Here is an 18,905-nt window from a genome sequence, read left to right on the forward strand (position 1 = left end):
CTCTCTCCTCTCTCTCTCTAGACATTTGCACAAAATTTTCGCAACTAATAATCGATTTTGTATGCCCATTATCCATTTTTTGTAGCTTCATCTGCAGTCTTTGATCTTACGGCTCACACTTGAGGTCCGTTTTTTTTTCGTAACGCTGTTGACTTGAAGCGACCCAAAACGCACTCTTTGGAATGGGTGCATAAGCCTGTCCATTTTTGGAGACGTCTTAGCGTAGGCGTCGCTTTTAACTGCTCCAAACATTAACTTGAAATTCTCCGCCATTAGAAATGAATGCTGGTTTTATTGAAGCATTGTTTTGAGGGCCACAAGACTTTCTCTCTCTCGTCTCTCTCTCTCTCTCCTCTCTCTCTCTCTCTCTCTCTGCCTTTTGCTTTTCATTGCCTCTTTGGTATTGACAAAATGCCTGCCAGTGTTTTTTGAAAACGCAGTGTCACAAAACAAAGCCGCTTGTGAATATTCTTTCGTTAGGATAACTCTGTTGCTCTAAGCCGTACACAACCTCCCATTTGGTGTTCTCACTCATATGATCTAGTTAATCGTCCTTATCCAGAGTTAATTGTTTACCCAACGCTTTTTAGGCATTTGTGAAACTGATTAAAAGTAAATAAAATCATCCAAAGCTCTTTCGGACCACTGTTTTGTCTAATTCCAATGACCAAGAACTCGGTCCATGGATTCCGTATTTCAAAGTATTCTTCAGCGGGCATAACGTTTTTCATTAGAATTTAGATTCAAATGGCCAAAGCATTACTGTTTAATTCGTATTGATCTGCATACTCTAGAGAGAGAGAGAGAGAGAGAGAGAGAGAGAGAGAGAGAGAGAGAGAGGATTTGCATAGATGTGTCCGAGAATGCACAGAATGAAGCAAAACCCCCAGGATTGATATGATAATTTATCAAATTCCCTCTCTCTCTCTCTCTCTCTCTCTCTCTCTCTCTCTCTCTCTCTCCCTCTCTCTCTCTCTCTCTCTTCTTCAACATTGTCGTCTTGACCTGACTCCACAATTACCAGCCATTCTATGCTGATAGCTTCAAGAGAGAGTGAGTGGTGATTTTTGTTTTTGAAGAACCACATTTCACGATGATTTTTGGATAAGTACTAAGAGAGGTACTATTGCAAGTTCTCCATTATACAAGGTTGACATTACAAGTACCATGTCACTGAAATATTTTTTGTCTCGCCTATTCATATGCAGTATTTTAGCTGACAAAGATACCTCCTTTAAGATACTTTGGCTTACAAAGATACTTCCTTTAAGGTACTTTAGCTGACAAAGATACCTCCTTTAAGGTACTTTAGCTTGCAAAGATACTGCTTTTTAAGGTACTATAGCTTTATAAAGATACCTCCTTTAAGGTGCTTTAGCTTTACAAAGATATCTCCTTTAATGTACAATTAGCTTACAAAGATACCTCCTTAAGGTACTTTGGCTTACAAAAAATACCACCTTTAAGGTGCTTTAGCTTACAAAGATACCTCCTTTAAAGGTGCTTCAGGCTTTACAAAGATACCTCCTTTTAGGTACTTTAGCTACAAAGACTTACTTACAAAAGATACCTCCTTTAAGGTACTTAGCTTTCAAAAATACCTCCTTTGAGATGGCCGAGGACAGTAATAATCTATGAAGTGCTCTGTAATTTTAGCATATAGAAATACTGAGGAATTAATTGCAAACCCTTTTCCCCATGGGGCATGTAGCAATGGCATATAAAAAGCTGTACTATGAAATTACAAATTTGTTTGTTTTAATAAAAACAGGCGCATAATCTACATGGGTATGTCAGTGTGTATTTAGTTATAAAGTATGAATACACACATTATAAAAAGAATTTTACTATTTTGCAGTTTTTCAAATAAGTATTAATTTTTTCATGTTTCTGATTTGAATGCTTTCAGTATATTAGCAACGCCTATAAACTAAGCGGTTTAGGAGAGCATTGATAATATATATATATATATATATATATATATATATATATATATATATATATATATAGTATATGGTATATATATATATATATATATATATATATATATATATATATATATATATATATATATATATACAGAGCTAGTACTATGTCGTACCTCTAAGTAAATGGGGATACAGTCCACAAAGATGTAAAAATCCTTCTGTAGTTTTAGAAAACTACAAGATATATATGTTTTTATAAAACTACAGAGGATTTTACATCACTGTAGATTGTATCCCCATATATATATATATATATATATATATATATTATATATATATATATATATATATATATATACATATATATATATATATATATATATATATATAGATATATATATGTGTGTGTGTGTGTGTGTGTGTGTGTGTGTGTATGTATGCATGCATATATATATATATATATATATATAATATATATATATATATATATATATATATATATATATATATATATATATATATATATCATATATATCTATATATATATATAAATATATATATATATATACATCTCTATATATATATATCTATATATATATATATATATATATATATATATATATATATATATCTAAGTGAAACAACGGTTAATCTACTATACGAATATGACCAATGAGCTATATAATTTGTTAACAAAATTTTGACAAAAACCACTGAATTGAATAGCTTATATTATTTTCAATAGGCTAACCTCCCACAGTTCATGTGTGCATTGCCGAACTCAGAGGCCTTATTGAGTGGTTTCAGTTGCATGGGTTCACGAGAGAGCGACTTACTGAGGGCTGCAACTTCTGATTACCCATCAAGTGCAGTTGTTAAACTGCCTACCGACTTGCGTCGTACCTAATGGCATTAGTTTTCGAAGCCATTTGCAATGCTAATTCAACAGTTACCTGAGGCTCATTAGGGGTGAGTTTTTCAATGCGTTTTTGTTTCTCTTAAGTAGATTTTTTTTGTGATAATCGTCGAGTAAAATATGCCAGGTGACAGACTTTAAAAGCATTTTTAGATTCAAGAAAAGCTTTACAACTAATTTAATAATTTAACAATTAAAGCTGATGGTTTCTGGAAGTACATACTTGAAGCGCGCACACATGCATACACACTCACAGATACATACATACCATATACTTGTTATAACTGATAACCAGATCCCCGACCTTTTTGGGCCAAGATTTATTTTACCGTTGACAATGTTGATGCAGAATATATTTACAGCAAAAAAAAAAAAAAAAAAAAAAAAAAATCATCTTAGATCTGAAGCAAACCTGTTCCCTGTCTTATACCTACCCCTTGCAATATATAGTACATCCGGGAATGAGCGAGAGATGGCGTTGTGAATATACCCTATATAATAAAATAAAAAACGGCGCATGGCAAATTCTTTTGGAAATCAGGAACTAAATCTGGAACTTGGAACAAGACGTCCCAAACGAGGGCAGTTTCGAAAAGCCCCCTAAAGTTGTTTAGGACACCGGAAGCTTGCTCTCTCTCTCTCTCTCTCTTCTCATCTCTCTCTCTCTCTCTCTGTATGTGAGGAAAGTTTACCAAGCTTTACTCTCTCTCTCTCTCTCTCTCTCTCTCTCTCTCTCTTATGTGTGGAAAGTTAAACACGGAAAGTGTAATATGTGAATCTATATAGATTGACCTTATCTTGTTTATGACTGAAATTACTTAGACTTTTCATATTATTATTATTATTATTATTATTATATTATTATTATTATTATTATTATTATTATTATTATTATTATTAGCGTGTCGTTCTAATTCACCCCCGAACAACATCCACTTTATTTGTTTATTCATAAATTGATGAGGGGCAATTATTGCCTCCCATAAAAAGATAAACATAAAAATAATGTCAAACATAATGATATGAGAGACGCTATAAGTGCTCATTGTACTGTGCGCTATCGCGAGAGTAGTTCTATTCCCTGCGAACGCTTATGGTGTTTTTCAGGTTGATCCAGGCAATTTGGTTAATTGCTTGTCGTGGCGAATAACAACAACGCCCTCGTTACTATAATTAGGGAGTACTGTGATCGGAAGCGCGCGAGTAAAAGTTATTTTTAACGAGAATACTTAACAACACGAGGCCAAACTGGGTCAGGACTTTTTGTCCGAGGCATCACTGGGAGGAATTCAATTCACTCCGAATTTAGCCCAAATCGACAAACACTAAAACTGAACCGGTATTTGCATCACCCAAGTGTACGTTTGTTATTCATTCACCGGTGTTGCTAAATTGTTGCCCAACTTTATATTTTATTATATTATGAATTAAGTCATTCGTGGTTCTAATTTACATTCTTAACATTTGTCTAAATGGAAATACTATTCTTTACAACGTTCTTGTGACTTCTGAGATAGCTAACGATCACAGCAGGCGTAAGTAGATTATCATATTAATTCCGTTTGAATTCTAAATACTATAGCAATACATTCATGTATATGGATGTTTTAATTATGTTCCGCATAATAAGAAGCTAATTACGGTTCGGTTGGGATAGTTGGAAACGCCATTAAACACAAGGCGTAGGTATATATACTGTATATGAGCTTCACTAATGGTAAAACCCTATTCATTTTGCCTTCTTCTACATCTTAAGATAGATAATGGTATGTGGTCGTCCTCACCATAAGCTTTTGATGATAAAAATGCAAATACATGGAAAAGTGTTTGTTATAATTGTGAGACAAGTTTTTGTGTGTATAAACTGCATAAGACCCAGGTCGGGATAAGAGGTAGCAACTGGCCTAAAGCGTTTTCGACCATTGGCTTTTAATAAGAAGACAAATACGTGGAAAGAATTTAGATATAGTTGCGAGATAAATTTGCCTATGTATAAACTGCATGTGTCCCAGGTTGGTATAAGAGGGAGCAACTTGCCTAAAGCGTTTTCGACCACCGATGCACCAAACACTTGCACAACATATATTGTAAGATTCCCACTTGATGAGAAACTGCAAAACTAGTAAAATCAAGCGCCAGAAGCTGCTTCTTGCACGATATTCATTATCACATTCCTATTCTACGAGAAACTGCCGTACTACCAACACTTCTTTAGCCTTTTCTGAAGGTTTTATATCTCATCTCACAACCGTAGCCCTTCCCGTAAGTTAGTCCTACTGGTCTTTTGACTACTATGGCTCAAGTTTTCCTGAACTCCATAAACGTCATTCGACGTTTTCCGTTTTGGCATATTTCTGCTCTTACTGACGCAACCGGACTTGGAATTTACGAGGTAGTAAGTAATACGAAAAAAAAACGTCTTTCGCTGGCGATGACGTAGCAGTTCCTCGTGGAGCGTATCCGGTTCTCTATAGAAATGGATATTTATGTAGAGAGATATGTTTCAGAACTCGTAGCTTGCTATATATTCTTTCTGTATGTTACTGAAGAAAATGTCACAAGTAAATGGTGATATTTTTATTTATGTCGACAGACAGTCGTAAAGATAAGAAGGTAGCTGAGTTTTCGCTTACTCGAGGAGTAAACCCATAAACTACTTTGCTGTTGTTATTTTTGTTTGGTTGGTAGGAAAGATCTATGGAAAAGCCTAAAAAAGCTCTGAAAAAACGATTTTTGGGTTTAGTTAAAGATACAGGAATTTTAGGATAGGATATTTATGATTTATTTATTAGAATGAAATTGTAAAAAATAAATAATATGCATCTTAAATATTACAGAACAATTATTTCTAAAATTATATAGCGTATATATTCGAATTTTCGTTTGTGAAACATTACTCTATTTGACCGTAGATTTTAGCTACATTTTGATTTACGTTAAAAGCTGGGAATATAATGTTAACGACTTATGCGTGATGGGGAAAATCTTGCACACGTCCAGAATAATGTGGAGGTCGGATCACGCCTTGTTTTTTTTTCCTCTCGTTTCCTTATGTGAATTTTATACCCAACGAAACGAGTCTGGATCCGCTTACTCTCTCTCTCTCTCTCTCTCTCTCTCTCTCTCTCTCTCTCAATAAAACTATCAATAAAACTACAACGTATAAAAAGATATGGTTTCTGAATTCCGATATAATATTGAAGAGTATATACTATCACAATCCGTTTTGTTCACTGGCGGGTTTTTTTTTTTTTTTATACATGTTCCAGTCACAGATTGCTTCTAACTGCATATATACTATGCATGTATTTGTGCATTCATGCATGCGCATGCACAAGTAATCAGGTGATTTATGCTCGGACTCATTCCAAAGCTCAGGTTTAAAAATAATGCAGAATGAGGTCATCTTAAAGCGATGAAGAGAGAAGGACGAGAGAGAGAGAGAGAGAGAGTACCCCGTACGAGAGAGAGAGATGAGAGAGGATCAGGTCGTTACGAAGTAAAACCATAAAATTCGTTTGAAGATATTTGACAGATGTTCCATCACTGGTTAACGACTTCGCTTCACTAGCCATAAAACCTGGTTTTGATCCCGTGGGGGACACTAGAGCAAATCATATATCAGTTCGAAAAGACAAGTTTATATATTTGTGTATGAAAGGGAAAGAGAAAAAGAAAAAAGAGAGGAACAAGGGGAGCGAAAGAGAGAAAAGTCTTTAACCCGTGAAAATGAATTCCACTTATTGAATCGATAATCCCGAATCCTCCTCAAGCAACATCTCCCCAGTAAATGGATAGTGGCGTCAGTGCTGCTCATGCGGTGCACTGTAGGCATTACTTGGTGCTTTGAAGCATCCCTTCGGCTCCTAGCTGCAACCCCTTTCGTTCCCTTTACTGTGCTCCTTTCATGTTCTCTCTCTTCCACCTTTCATCCAGGTGATTAGCAGTTTCGGGCGCTATTTGATGATATCGTGAGGTTGACAGCCTGAGCTGACTCATATTTGATCTTAGATAGTTTTCGATTAGTTTTTAACTCAGATAAGCTTCCGATCAGACGCAATACGCGGGAAAATCTAGTATTATACCAGACCAGACCTGCTCAAAAGATGCCATAGTGCCCCGGGGGGGATGAGGAACCTTCCCCTCCGCCTCCTCTCTTTAAGTTACGCCACTGCTTGAAAGGAGGAGAATGCTTGCCCCCCCCCCCCAAGAAAAAAACATGGGGGTGGGGGGGGGGACCGCTGACGGTGATAGACATGGAAATGAAATAATGCCGAGGAGTGAAGACGTCAAGGTTTTTACCTTCCAGGTTTCCAGAATAAGATCTGCCACAGACACCAGATCTTGCGTCGGGTTCTGGCGTAATGAATGTTTCCAGGAAATCCTGGACGCAGTATTAATGTGGTCGTTTGTCTTACTCTGTGTCTCTGATGCCGATGGAGAAGCAGGTGCATCATTACCACATTACTCTTGATAACACGAGGAATGAATAATATGGTTAGCTTCCAAATGTCGATGGTGATCGTCACCCGTAGGGGGTTGTACCCACACTTGCAACCCCTTTCGTTCTTTTTACTGTACCTCCTTTCATATTCTCTTTCTTCCATCTTACATCCCACCCCACTCCTAACAATTGATTCATAGTGCAACTGCTTTGAGGTTTTCCTCCTGTTACACCTTTCAAACCTGTTCCCTGTCAGTTTCCTTCTTTTTAGTGCCTGGCCTTTGGCCTAAATTCCATATTCAGTTCAGTTCAGTTCTAAAAGTGGATAAACTAAAAAAATAACAGTAAAAAGTAACAAATATAATAAACTTAAAATGTATTTCTGCTGTCATCACTCAAAGAGTTTGCACTGCAGTCTCTCCATGAATTTCAAATATGTCTATTTATTCACCTATCCATCCTTCATCTTATTCAGATACACATATTGAAGAATCCAGAAATGTTCGAAATTCGAAATGGTTTCTATTTAAGGCTAAAGGTTCCATTAGAAATGGTCCAGTGAACACCCCATTTGCTCACCCTCGAATAGAAGCCTCTTTCCAGAGGCATTAAAACTAATCGCTTTGGGTTTAATTGCTGCAATATTCCAGCGCAGTTATGATTAATCTCATGGTAGTTTTCGTCATTGTTGTTGTTGTTGATGAGTGGCACGTTTTCTTATGATATAAATGTTGATAAATTGGTGAAAATAGTCGTGCAATCATTCGCTTCAAACGACTGTTCCCCTTAGGGGGTTAGTGCCGTCAGTGCACCTCACGTGGTGTACTGTAGGCATCACTAAAAGTTCTTTGCAGCGTCCCTTCGGTCCCTAGCTGCAACCCCTGTCATTCCTTTTACTGTACTTCCATTGATATTATCTTTCTTCCATCTTGCTAACACCTTTCTAACCTACCTACTCTCAATTTGCATTTCAGCTCTGAATGACCTCATAGGTCCCAGTGCTTGGCCTTTAACCTAAACACTTTATTCCATTTCATGACGACTGTGTTTGTTGTTCTTATAGATTCATTAATCAGTCAATACTGTGGGAAATATGATTTCTTCGCGAAACCCGTGAATCAATAAATGCTGTTAATCAATAAATGCTGTGAGAAATATGATCGGGATTTCTTCGCTGAACCCGTTATTCAATAAATGCTGTTAATCAATAAATACTGTGAGAAATGTAATCTTCATTTCCTCGCGAAACCAATTACTCGCCGCTTCAGGGCATTACATTCACCGGTTCCAGGAGATGAAGAGATAATCCCTTACCTGTGGTTTTGTAGGCTTCCAGGAACCATAGACTTAGGCAGCACTACCTTTTCTCTCAAAGCAGATTTAACCTTATTGCCATTGTTATCAACCTCTCTCTCTCTCTCTCTCTCTCTCTCTCTCTCTCTCTCTCTCTCTCTCTCTCTCTCTCTCCTTCACCGCCCCTGTTAGCTTGCGTTCTGAGACTGGCCAGAAACACCACCCTAAGTTGGCTTTTCTCGTTTTTATCGAACTTGGGGAACCAATCCTCGATCTAGTTATCGCCCTTTCAGTTGCCCCCTTCCCTCTGCATCAGGGCAATGCAATTTCGACGTCAGAGGACTCTATTGTTGTTACCTCTAGAGCTGATCTGTCTTAATTATATTTATAGTCTTGGTATCCATTTATAGGGTTCTAGATTATGAGTGGCAGCCTTTTCAAGGGGTATAGTATTTTCTTTTTTTTCTGTCACAACTTCGCCTATCTTCGCCTGCCGTGTCGTTGGTGTATTGTTCAAATAAATAAATAAGTAAATATATATATATATATATATATATATATAGTTATATATATATATATATATATATATATATATATATATATACATACAGTATAAGCGAATACCACAGGAAAATGGTAAGCAGAAAGTCAATACCAAGCGCTTTCGCCTTTATAAAGGCATTATCGTGCCTCGGCAATACCCCCATAAAGGCGAAACCGCATGGTATTGACTATTCTGCCTATCATGATCCTGTGGTATTCGCTCATAATAAAAAACATATAAAGTATATACACATACATGCATATCAACCTCGGGTCCATCTACTGGACAGATAATTAGGGCAACAAAACACGAAAGAGTATATATTATTCTTTGATCACATGAACCGATGAATGTTTTTATTTTTTATTTTTAAACGTTGTCTGGTATTAGCAATGGATTCAATTAGAGATGCACTAATGCGTTAGCCGTGACCTGAAATAATTGTGTCTGTCAAGTCTCAAAAAAAAAAAAAAAAAAAACTTATTAACTAATGAATATGCAGTTTATTTCATATTTTCTGTTTCAAATTCTTTACCTTATATATACTTGTTTGATGGGATATTATCGGTTTTTGATAAGAAAGAACAACATACTTAGACGTTTGGCATCCAGGCCTCATTCTACCTAAACAAACTATGTTTATGACCGTGGAATATATGGCAGTTAGAAATTTGGCGAATTACTTTCTAAATTTACTAATAAATGTATTAAATCTGTGTACGGCTCTATATAATCACATTGCAGATGTCTCTTGGTGTATTCTGCTTCGAGAAAGTTCTGATACCTATTAATAACTGATTTTCATATTCACTTTCTTCCATCTTACTTTCCACCCTCTCCTCTAACACTTGATTCATAATGAAACTGCTTTGAGGTTTCCTCCTGTTTAGGCCTTTCTAACCTTTTACTGTCAGTTTCCGTTTCAGCTGTGAATGACCTCATAGGTCCCAGCGCTTGGCATTTGGCTTAAATTCTATATTCAATTCACCTAATGTTTACTAAGATGTCTTTCAGCTACTCAGCATTTTACCAGTCAGCTCAATCATTGTTATTTAGCGATTTCTCAGTTTAAACAAAAATTCTGAAATTTTTGCTCTTTTTATCATTGTCAGACATTTTTTTCCATAGGGAAGTGTACGTTCCTTATGAACAACGTTCATAGAATGGCGGATCTAAGTTATTAATCGATCACTATTATAACATTTTGGTGTTTTGGCTCGTTCGTCTGATGTCAAGTTTATAAACATGGAAGGGCTTGCTCACAAAAACGACTTAATAAAAACAAATTAGTAAAAATTACTGTAAAATTTTTTAGTATTATGTCAGACACCCAACGGAAGCGCATCTAACATGAAATTTGAAATCATAATAGTAATATTTTATGAGTTTTTCGAATAAATATCTGATCTTCTTGGTGTTCCACTTACCCATTAACTTTTGTGCGCCTCCAGATCTGGGAGTTTAATCAACGTGATTTTTATTTATTTATTTATTTTTGGTAAGCTAACTTTCGTGAGGAGAGCAGCTTTAATCGTACCTCCGCAACATTCGTTTCAAATTTGCGCGTTCAATTTTATTTTCAGTGTGATCAGCCTTATAGCTAAGCGGTAATGTTTGTTACACCAGCAGTTGTTACCTGGTATGCTTTCATCTCTAAGCAATGGCTTGTTTTACCATTTTGTTAATTGCTTAATTATCCATTCCACCAAAGCGTCCATTATCCACAAAGCATAGAATCCAAAGGGTTGCTTCTATACTAGAAAAGTTGTGACTTTTAATTCTCCATCTTGCAAATGGATCTTTACTCGAAAATCAGTATTTAATTTCTCATAATTTCCGTTTCAGTTTTCTGTAAAAGAAAAACTATTAAGATGGCTTTGGGTGTCTGCCCTCAGATCTTCAAAACTAGAGGCTAGAGGGGTGCAAATTGGTGTGTTGGTTACCCACCAATCTTCAAACATACTAGATTGCAGCCCTCTAGCCTCAGTATTTTCTATTTTAAGGTTAAAGGTAGCCATGATCGTTGGTCTAGCAAACGCTATAGGACTGGCCATGGGTGAAAGTTTCATAGGCCGTGGGTCAACGAGCCTCAGTAGTTTTTATTTTATTTCAAGGATTAAGTTAGCCATGATCGTGCGTCCGGCAACGCTATAGGACAGGCCATGGGTCATCTAGCCTCAGTAGTTTTTATTTTCTTCAAGGTTTAAGTTGGCCATGATCGTGCTTATGGCAACGCTGTAAGGACAGGCCATGGCTGAAACTTTCACAGGCCACGGGTCATATTTCGGTGGCGTTGATTATGCGCTGTACAGAAAACTCAACTGCACGTTGCTTACCAGTTATAATTCACGGTTCATTACTTCTTTGTTGACATCATCAGTCAGTCGTCCACATTGAAAGGAATACGAGTTCAAAAGTGAGTTTATTTCAACCCATGAGTGTCCCTTGATGATATTGTGGCAGGGCAGCCGAGCTGTTCCTCGTTTAACTTCAGCGCTGTGCCTTAAGCGGAGAGATAACATCCCGCCAGAGTCAATTATTGAAGTACTGAATACATTATACCAATTTTGTCACCGGCGCCCAACTGTTGATACTTCCCCCCTGATTCAGCTGATGGATGGGGGCCGACGCAATCTGTGATGGCTTTTATTCGAATGTTGGGGGCGTCCTGTGACCAGTGGGCGAATGGAATGGGCGTGAATATTGCGTAATATAGCCTCCATCACAAATATCAAGCGAGTAACAAAGTTCCTTTGTTTGAATTCATTCTACAAAAAAATAAAAATAAGATAAGGTTTACATTTCATGAATACCATGCAATTAAAGGCAATCGACTGAATTGATTATTCACATATCTTTTATTCTGTTGTTGCCTCGTGCGATTTACTGAATTGATTATTTCACTTTTCTGAGGGTGGGCGGGCAGCTCGTGCAAAATAAAGGATTATGCTAGTGAGATTACGGTGTGCGTATGCTTGGCTAGGTAGGCAGGTAGAGAGAGAGAGAGAGAGATCCTCCTTGGTTATACACTCAAGGAAATTCCCTTTGGGCAGCCTGTAAGGAACCAAAACTTCTCACAAGATGTTTTCTTTACCAGAAGGAAAACGAATTTGAATTGGCTTGAAGAATTAAAGTTTTTATATTTATTTTTTTTAAACATGGCTAGGAACCAATTTGTTATTCTCAGCAACGGGACCTACAGCTTATTGTGCGATCCGAACCTCATTATATTCAGGAATGAATTTCTATCACCAGAAATGTTTAGGGCGAGTACGTAACCCGCTCGTCCAATGAGGAATTAGATACAGAATTTTTGACTCCACGAGAATTGCCCAACAGGCATAAATAGGTATTATATTATTATTATTATTATTATTATTATTATTATTATTATTATTATTATTATTATTATTATCTGCACGCTCTTGCTTTTACCATCTCCAGAGGAATTGGAAAAATAGATACAGAATTTTTTATTTTATCAGAATGGCACAATCAGAGTCCCTGTCCGTCCTCTGATGCAGTAAAACCAGACATGACAATTGCAGTTTGAACTCAATGAAGGTCCAGAACCATAAAACTGAAGTTAAATCTCGATTGTCATGGCAAAAGAAAATCATTAAAAAACCCTGTTAATTGCACTTACCGTCGGTTAAAATAAGAAAAAATGAAGCTGGCATTCAGGCCCCGAACTATTGTGACATTCGTCTATTTTCGAAATATATATATATGTGAATCGGAATTCAACTTGCGACGATTTCTGCCAGCGAATAGTTATCGGAGGAAATTTGCGTAAGTGGACGCTTTTTCTTTTTCGAACAAAAGACTTCATTATTTTGGGTTAATTCGTTGACTGACGTTTTCGTCCATTTGCCAGCATTGTAAAAAAAAAAAACCTGGCTACTAAATTCTGTATCTATGCATGAATGTACGTAAGTATTGTTATGTATGTACGTATGTATGTATGTAGTATTTATATCAATCTATTAACGAGTGAAAGTTGGAATTTCTGCTCGGCGTTACACCATAACAAATTTCAAGTGATATTATATATATATATATATATAATATATATATAATATATATATATATATATATATATATATATTATATATATATAATATCACTTGAAATTAATACTCAACCATATTCAGCGCTATGAAGTATACGAAGTCCAAATTAACGCGAATTCCCCCCCAAAAATAATTAGTTTAACTTAATTGCCCGAATGCATGCAAACAAAATAAAATTCGTTAGAAAAAGTGTTATCGAAAAATTGTGGTATCTAACCAGGTTGCATAATGTAATTTATGAAATCGGCGAGTTTATAATATTTTGCTTTCATGGGAGCAAAATTCCAAAATGAGGTCATTTGCTTTTTGACAATTTTGTCTTACTTGGGTTTATCAACAGCGTTTGTCATTCTTGTGAAAAATTCATATGATGGCCAATACCTGATGACGTTAAATGCTAAATATTTTTTGTCAGCTTTATGATTTTCATTCACTGTGAAAAATTTAAATAATATATTGTTTTAGACCTCCCGTGAAATTAGGTCGAGTGTGGCATTACTATGATAAATAATCGACGCATCATCGCGTGAGTTTTATTATTATTATTATTATTATTATTATTATTATTATTATTATTATTATTATTATTATTATTATTGTTCTGTTAAATAAAATGGCAGAATTTAGCGAATTAGTCTTATATATTATTTTTTTTATTTTTCTTATTACTCGCTTTTCTGCTCAGCGAGTAATAAGAAAAATAGAAAAAATAGTATATAAGATTAATTCGCAAAATGCTGCCATTTTATTCAACAGAATTTATTTAAAAGAGGGTATTCATCCAAAATATTATTATTATTATTTTTATTATTATTTTTTTTTTGCTCCATCACAGCTCTCCAATTCGACTGGGTGGTATTATAGTGTGGTTCCGGGTTGCACCCTGCCTCCTTAGGAGTCCATCACTTTTCTTACTATGTGCGCCGTTTCTAGGATCACACTCTTGTGCATGAGTCCTGGAGCTACTTCAGCCTTTAGTTTTTCTAGATTCCTTTTCAGGGATCTTGGGATCGTGCCTGGTGTTCTATGATTATGGTACAATTTCCACTGGCATATCCCATATCCTTCTTATTTCTATTTTCTTATCTTGATACTTATCCTTTTTTTTTCCTCTCTTTCTCTTCAACTCTTAGTCTGTCTCATGTATTGTCCGTGCATTGGTTTGTTGTGCCAGTCCTCTGTTCTGTTTGTCATTCTCCTGTCTCTGTATTTTTTCTGGGTCTTCGTCTAACTTTTATTAGTCCTTCTTCCCATGCACTCTTTAGCCACTCGTCTTCACTGGTTTTCAGATATTGCCCCCGTGCTCTGTTCTCGATGTTGACGCAGTCCTCTATACTTAGTAGTCCTCTCCCTCCTTCCTTTCGTGTTATGTATAGTCTGTCCGTATTTGCTCTTGGGTGTAGTGCTTTGTGTATTGTCATATGTTTCCTGGTTTTTCTGATCTATGCTGCGGAGTTCTGCCTTCGTCCATTCCACTATTCCCTGCGCTGTATCTGATTACTGGCACTGCCCATGTTTTATGGCTTTTATCACATTTCCGGCGTTGAGTTTTGACTTGAGTATCGCCTTGAGTCTCTGCATATATTCTTTCCTGATCGTGTCCTTCATCTCTTGGTGTTTTATATCCCCTCCTTCCATTATTCCCAGGTATTTGTATCCTGTCTCATCTATGTGTTTGATGTTGCTCCCATCTGGTAGCTTTATCCCTTCAGTTCTCGTTACTTTGCCTTTTTGTATGTTGACTAAGGCGCATTTTATTATTATTATTATTATTATTATTTTATATTAGTATTTTATTATTATTATTATTATAGATTTGTTGAAGGGTACAGGCGAACTCATAATAGGAAAAGAAACTAGATTATGATTATAGTAGCTCGTAATCTTTAACAGGTATTTTTTAACTTTAAAAAAAAAATCTAAAAAGTACAGCACATAGAGAATAGTTACACATCTATGGCAATGAAAGTCGGTAAAGAGGTATTTCTCTTTGACCAATTTTCCAGATTTCTATCCTTGAGGGACAACTTTCTCATCGACCACTTTTTGCAGATTTCTTTCCTTCTCTATTTACACGCAAGAATTTTTTTCGTTTTGTTTTTTAAGAGTCGACAACAAAAAAAACTCAGTCTCGATCCTTTGCTATTTCTGGCCCGGCCCAAAATCTCAGAAAATCTCAGATATAAAAGGTGTTGGTGTCGTTGTTTGCTATGCCATTGATCGAGCAGGATTATGCAACGCTGACAGATTTGAATTTTACATTTGTGTTGAGCTACCATTTTGTTATAACTTTGAACCATCGCATATATTTTTAGGTTGTTTTCATTTATTATTTAATCTTATTATGTAAATTACAGCGAATTCCTCATTTTTATTTCATTTTTTAAAATGTTTAATTTTCATTTTTATTAATATTTTATCATTTTCATTTTATTTTATTGTTACTAGTCTGATTTTTAGTCTTTTATCTTTATTATTTTTAATTTTCTCGAAGCTTAGCTCTCTACAATGCATTTGACGTAAAAAATCATGTCGGTGACGAGGTCGCCATAGATTGTAAGTCGTGGATATTTTTAAACTAATCCCGATGTGTGCGTATGTTTGTCTGGATCAAAGCGTGTATATCCAACAAACAGTCAAAAACAATAATAAGGAAATATGAAAATTGTTGGACTATAACTACAAAGGGGGTGGAAGATATTTCCTTTTCGCATATGGAAATGTGGTAAATTGAAACTTAAATTTCCATATTGAAAAAGGACGTCTCAATCTTACCTGATATTATTTCGTCCATAACAGATTCTGCGTGTCCAGAAAATCTTTAAAATCTATATAAAGCTAGATAATTTGCTTTATAAAGTTCAAAATTGAATATTAGCAAGTTTCAGTTTTTAATACTGTCTGTGGGTTTCTTTAGAAAGCTAGCTTGCATTTCTTGTGTACGAGTCTATCAGTATATCAGTGAGTATATATTTATGCAACTACTGTTAATTATGTTAGTAAAGTATCCCTGGCTAATAGGGCTAATATTAATTTAAGTCTGTTTTTTCTTACTCGGGGAGTAAGCCTACAAACTACTTTGTTGTTTTTGTTCTTGTTGGCGGGGAGGGGTGGTGGTAGGGAAGCCCTATTGAAGAGCCTAAAAAAGGTCTGAAAAAGGAGTTTACGTGTAGAGTTAAAGATACAGGAATTTTAGGATAGGATATATATAATTACATATTAGAATGAAATGTAAAGAAAAAAATATTGTGCATGTTCATCAATACAGAAAAATTGTTTCTAATAAAATATTCATTTAAATTTTCGTTGATGACCGCTATTTGACCTTAGATTTTAGCTTGCGCCTCGATTAAGCTGGAGGTACGTTCAAGCCTTGTTCTATTTTCTAGAAATGCCTCGTAGATTTCTCTTATACATTCATTCATTAAGAATTCATAGAGAGAGTGGCACTGCCAATATGATAATAATAATATTAGTTTTAGTCGTAATAATATTATCAAATTCCAGCAATAGCAACAGCGAACCGCTTTCCCCCTCCTTCAATTCCGGAAGATCTGTCTCGTCGTCATTTTTTATGCAATTTATTCATTTATGCAATCGTTTGCATATCGCTTTGTATGAGGAACAACGCTTATTGAATTCGCCATTGCTTCGGCAAAGTGATTAGATTGGGTGATAAATGGAAATTCTTTGATTGACCATTATGGCAAATTTGTTCCCGTTTGCTAAAGGCTTGCATGAATTGTCTAGACATCCAGCCGCGCAAACACTCATAGGTATCATGCATTTATATATTACTTTCGTGACGCGCCTTAACTTACTCTGATATATATATATATATATATATATATATATATATATATATATATATATATATATATATATATATATATATATATACATATATATTTATAATTGTATAAATGTTCACCATGCAAAAATTTTCATCGATTAGTAAATGTACAGTTATCGAGTTGTACTTTTATTCACGTTCTTTTGGTGGTCAGTCACCTATGTATGATCTTTGACATTTCACAGCCAGCTGAACCTCACCAGACTTGTACCTCAAGAGAAAAAATGAATAGATAAAAAAAAAACGCATGAAGCATGTTTCCCTAATTGCTTTAGGAAGGAGAGAATAAAGAAAGAAAGAGAGCATAACATGCATAGTATATTCTTGGAGGAGAACCTCGTTCAAGTAATAGTACCTGCTACACCAAAGACCCATCCATTACTTTAGTCGGTGTCATCCTTCTTCATTTGCGAGGGACACATTCTGCCGTTTCGGGTCCCCCCCCCCCCCCCCCCCCCCCCCCCCCCCCCCCCCCCCCCCCCCCCCTCCCCCCCCCCCCCCCCCCCCCCCCCCCCCCCACTTCCTTGACGTCCCAAAGAGGAAGTGGGCCAAGTGTGATTATGATATAGCTGCTTATGATGATTCTCAACTACCTCAGTGTACCTCATGCGTGCAACTAGTTGTAGGCATTACTTACAAGTTCTTTGCAGCGTCCCTTCAGTCCTGGCTACTGCAACCCCTTTCGTTCCTTTTACTGTACCTCCTTTCATATTCTCTTTCCTTCCGTCTTGCTGTCCACCCTCTCCTTATGATTGATTGATAGTGCAAACTGCTTTGTGGTTTTCCTCCTGTTTACCACCTTACAAACCTTTTACTGTCGGTTGTCCGTTTCAGCGCAGAATGACCTCAGACGTCCCAGTGCTTGACTTTAGCCTAAATTCTCTAGAGTCTATTCGATTTCAATTCAGACCCAAAGGATTTGGATATCTCTTTTAAGAAAAGCCTGGCTGATAGAAGTGCTATATATATATATATATATATATATATATATATATATATATATATATATATATATATATATATATACTATATTCATACATACATATACACACACATACACGCACACACACACACACACACACACACACACACACATATATATATATATATATATATATATATATATATATATATATATATACATGCATATATACACATTATACTTTTTTTTATGAGTTTTAGGTAGTGTTAATTATACAAGCAAAGCAATATACATTAGCCAGTGTACCTACCAAGCCGAGGTTCATAATCAGATTCCCATTGAAGCATCGCTCTTCTTCCAGCATTCTGCGTCCAGAGGCAGCAAACTTACAAAGGTGATTTGCAGAATTAACAAACCCCCCACCCCCTCATCGATGGGAACTCATCAGATTCCTTAGAATGAATGACTTTTTTGAGAAGGATGGCACTGCAAGCACATTACCAGGAGTCGGGGGTATTGTGCTGAAGGCATTGAATTTCATGCTTGCGCAGTATAATCACCTTGTTCCTGACGCAGCAGACAATGAGCGCGAAATTAATGAAGGGGGGGGGGGGTGGGGGGGGGGGTGGGGGGGGTGGGGGGGGGGTTCCCGGGTGGGGGCTGGGGACAGGAGTATTCAGAACTAGGAACTGGAGAAAATTTACCGTCAAGTTGAAATTTTTTTTTATTCTATAATGAACTGGGAAATTCGAGGTTCTAAATAGTTCTTATAAGTTGGGCTAATCTGTATTTATAAAATTTAGATGAAGAGGAACGCTAAAAGCTAAATCGAATTGTAGAATGGTAAGCATGATTATGAACGCTATTAAACAAGTAAAAAATGGCGCTCGAGTTTTCTGTACATCGTATAATGCTCTATGAGCCGCGGCACA

This window comes from Macrobrachium nipponense, chromosome 10, assembly GCF_015104395.2.
Source record: "Macrobrachium nipponense isolate FS-2020 chromosome 10, ASM1510439v2, whole genome shotgun sequence".
Taxonomy (NCBI): domain Eukaryota; kingdom Metazoa; phylum Arthropoda; class Malacostraca; order Decapoda; family Palaemonidae; genus Macrobrachium; species Macrobrachium nipponense.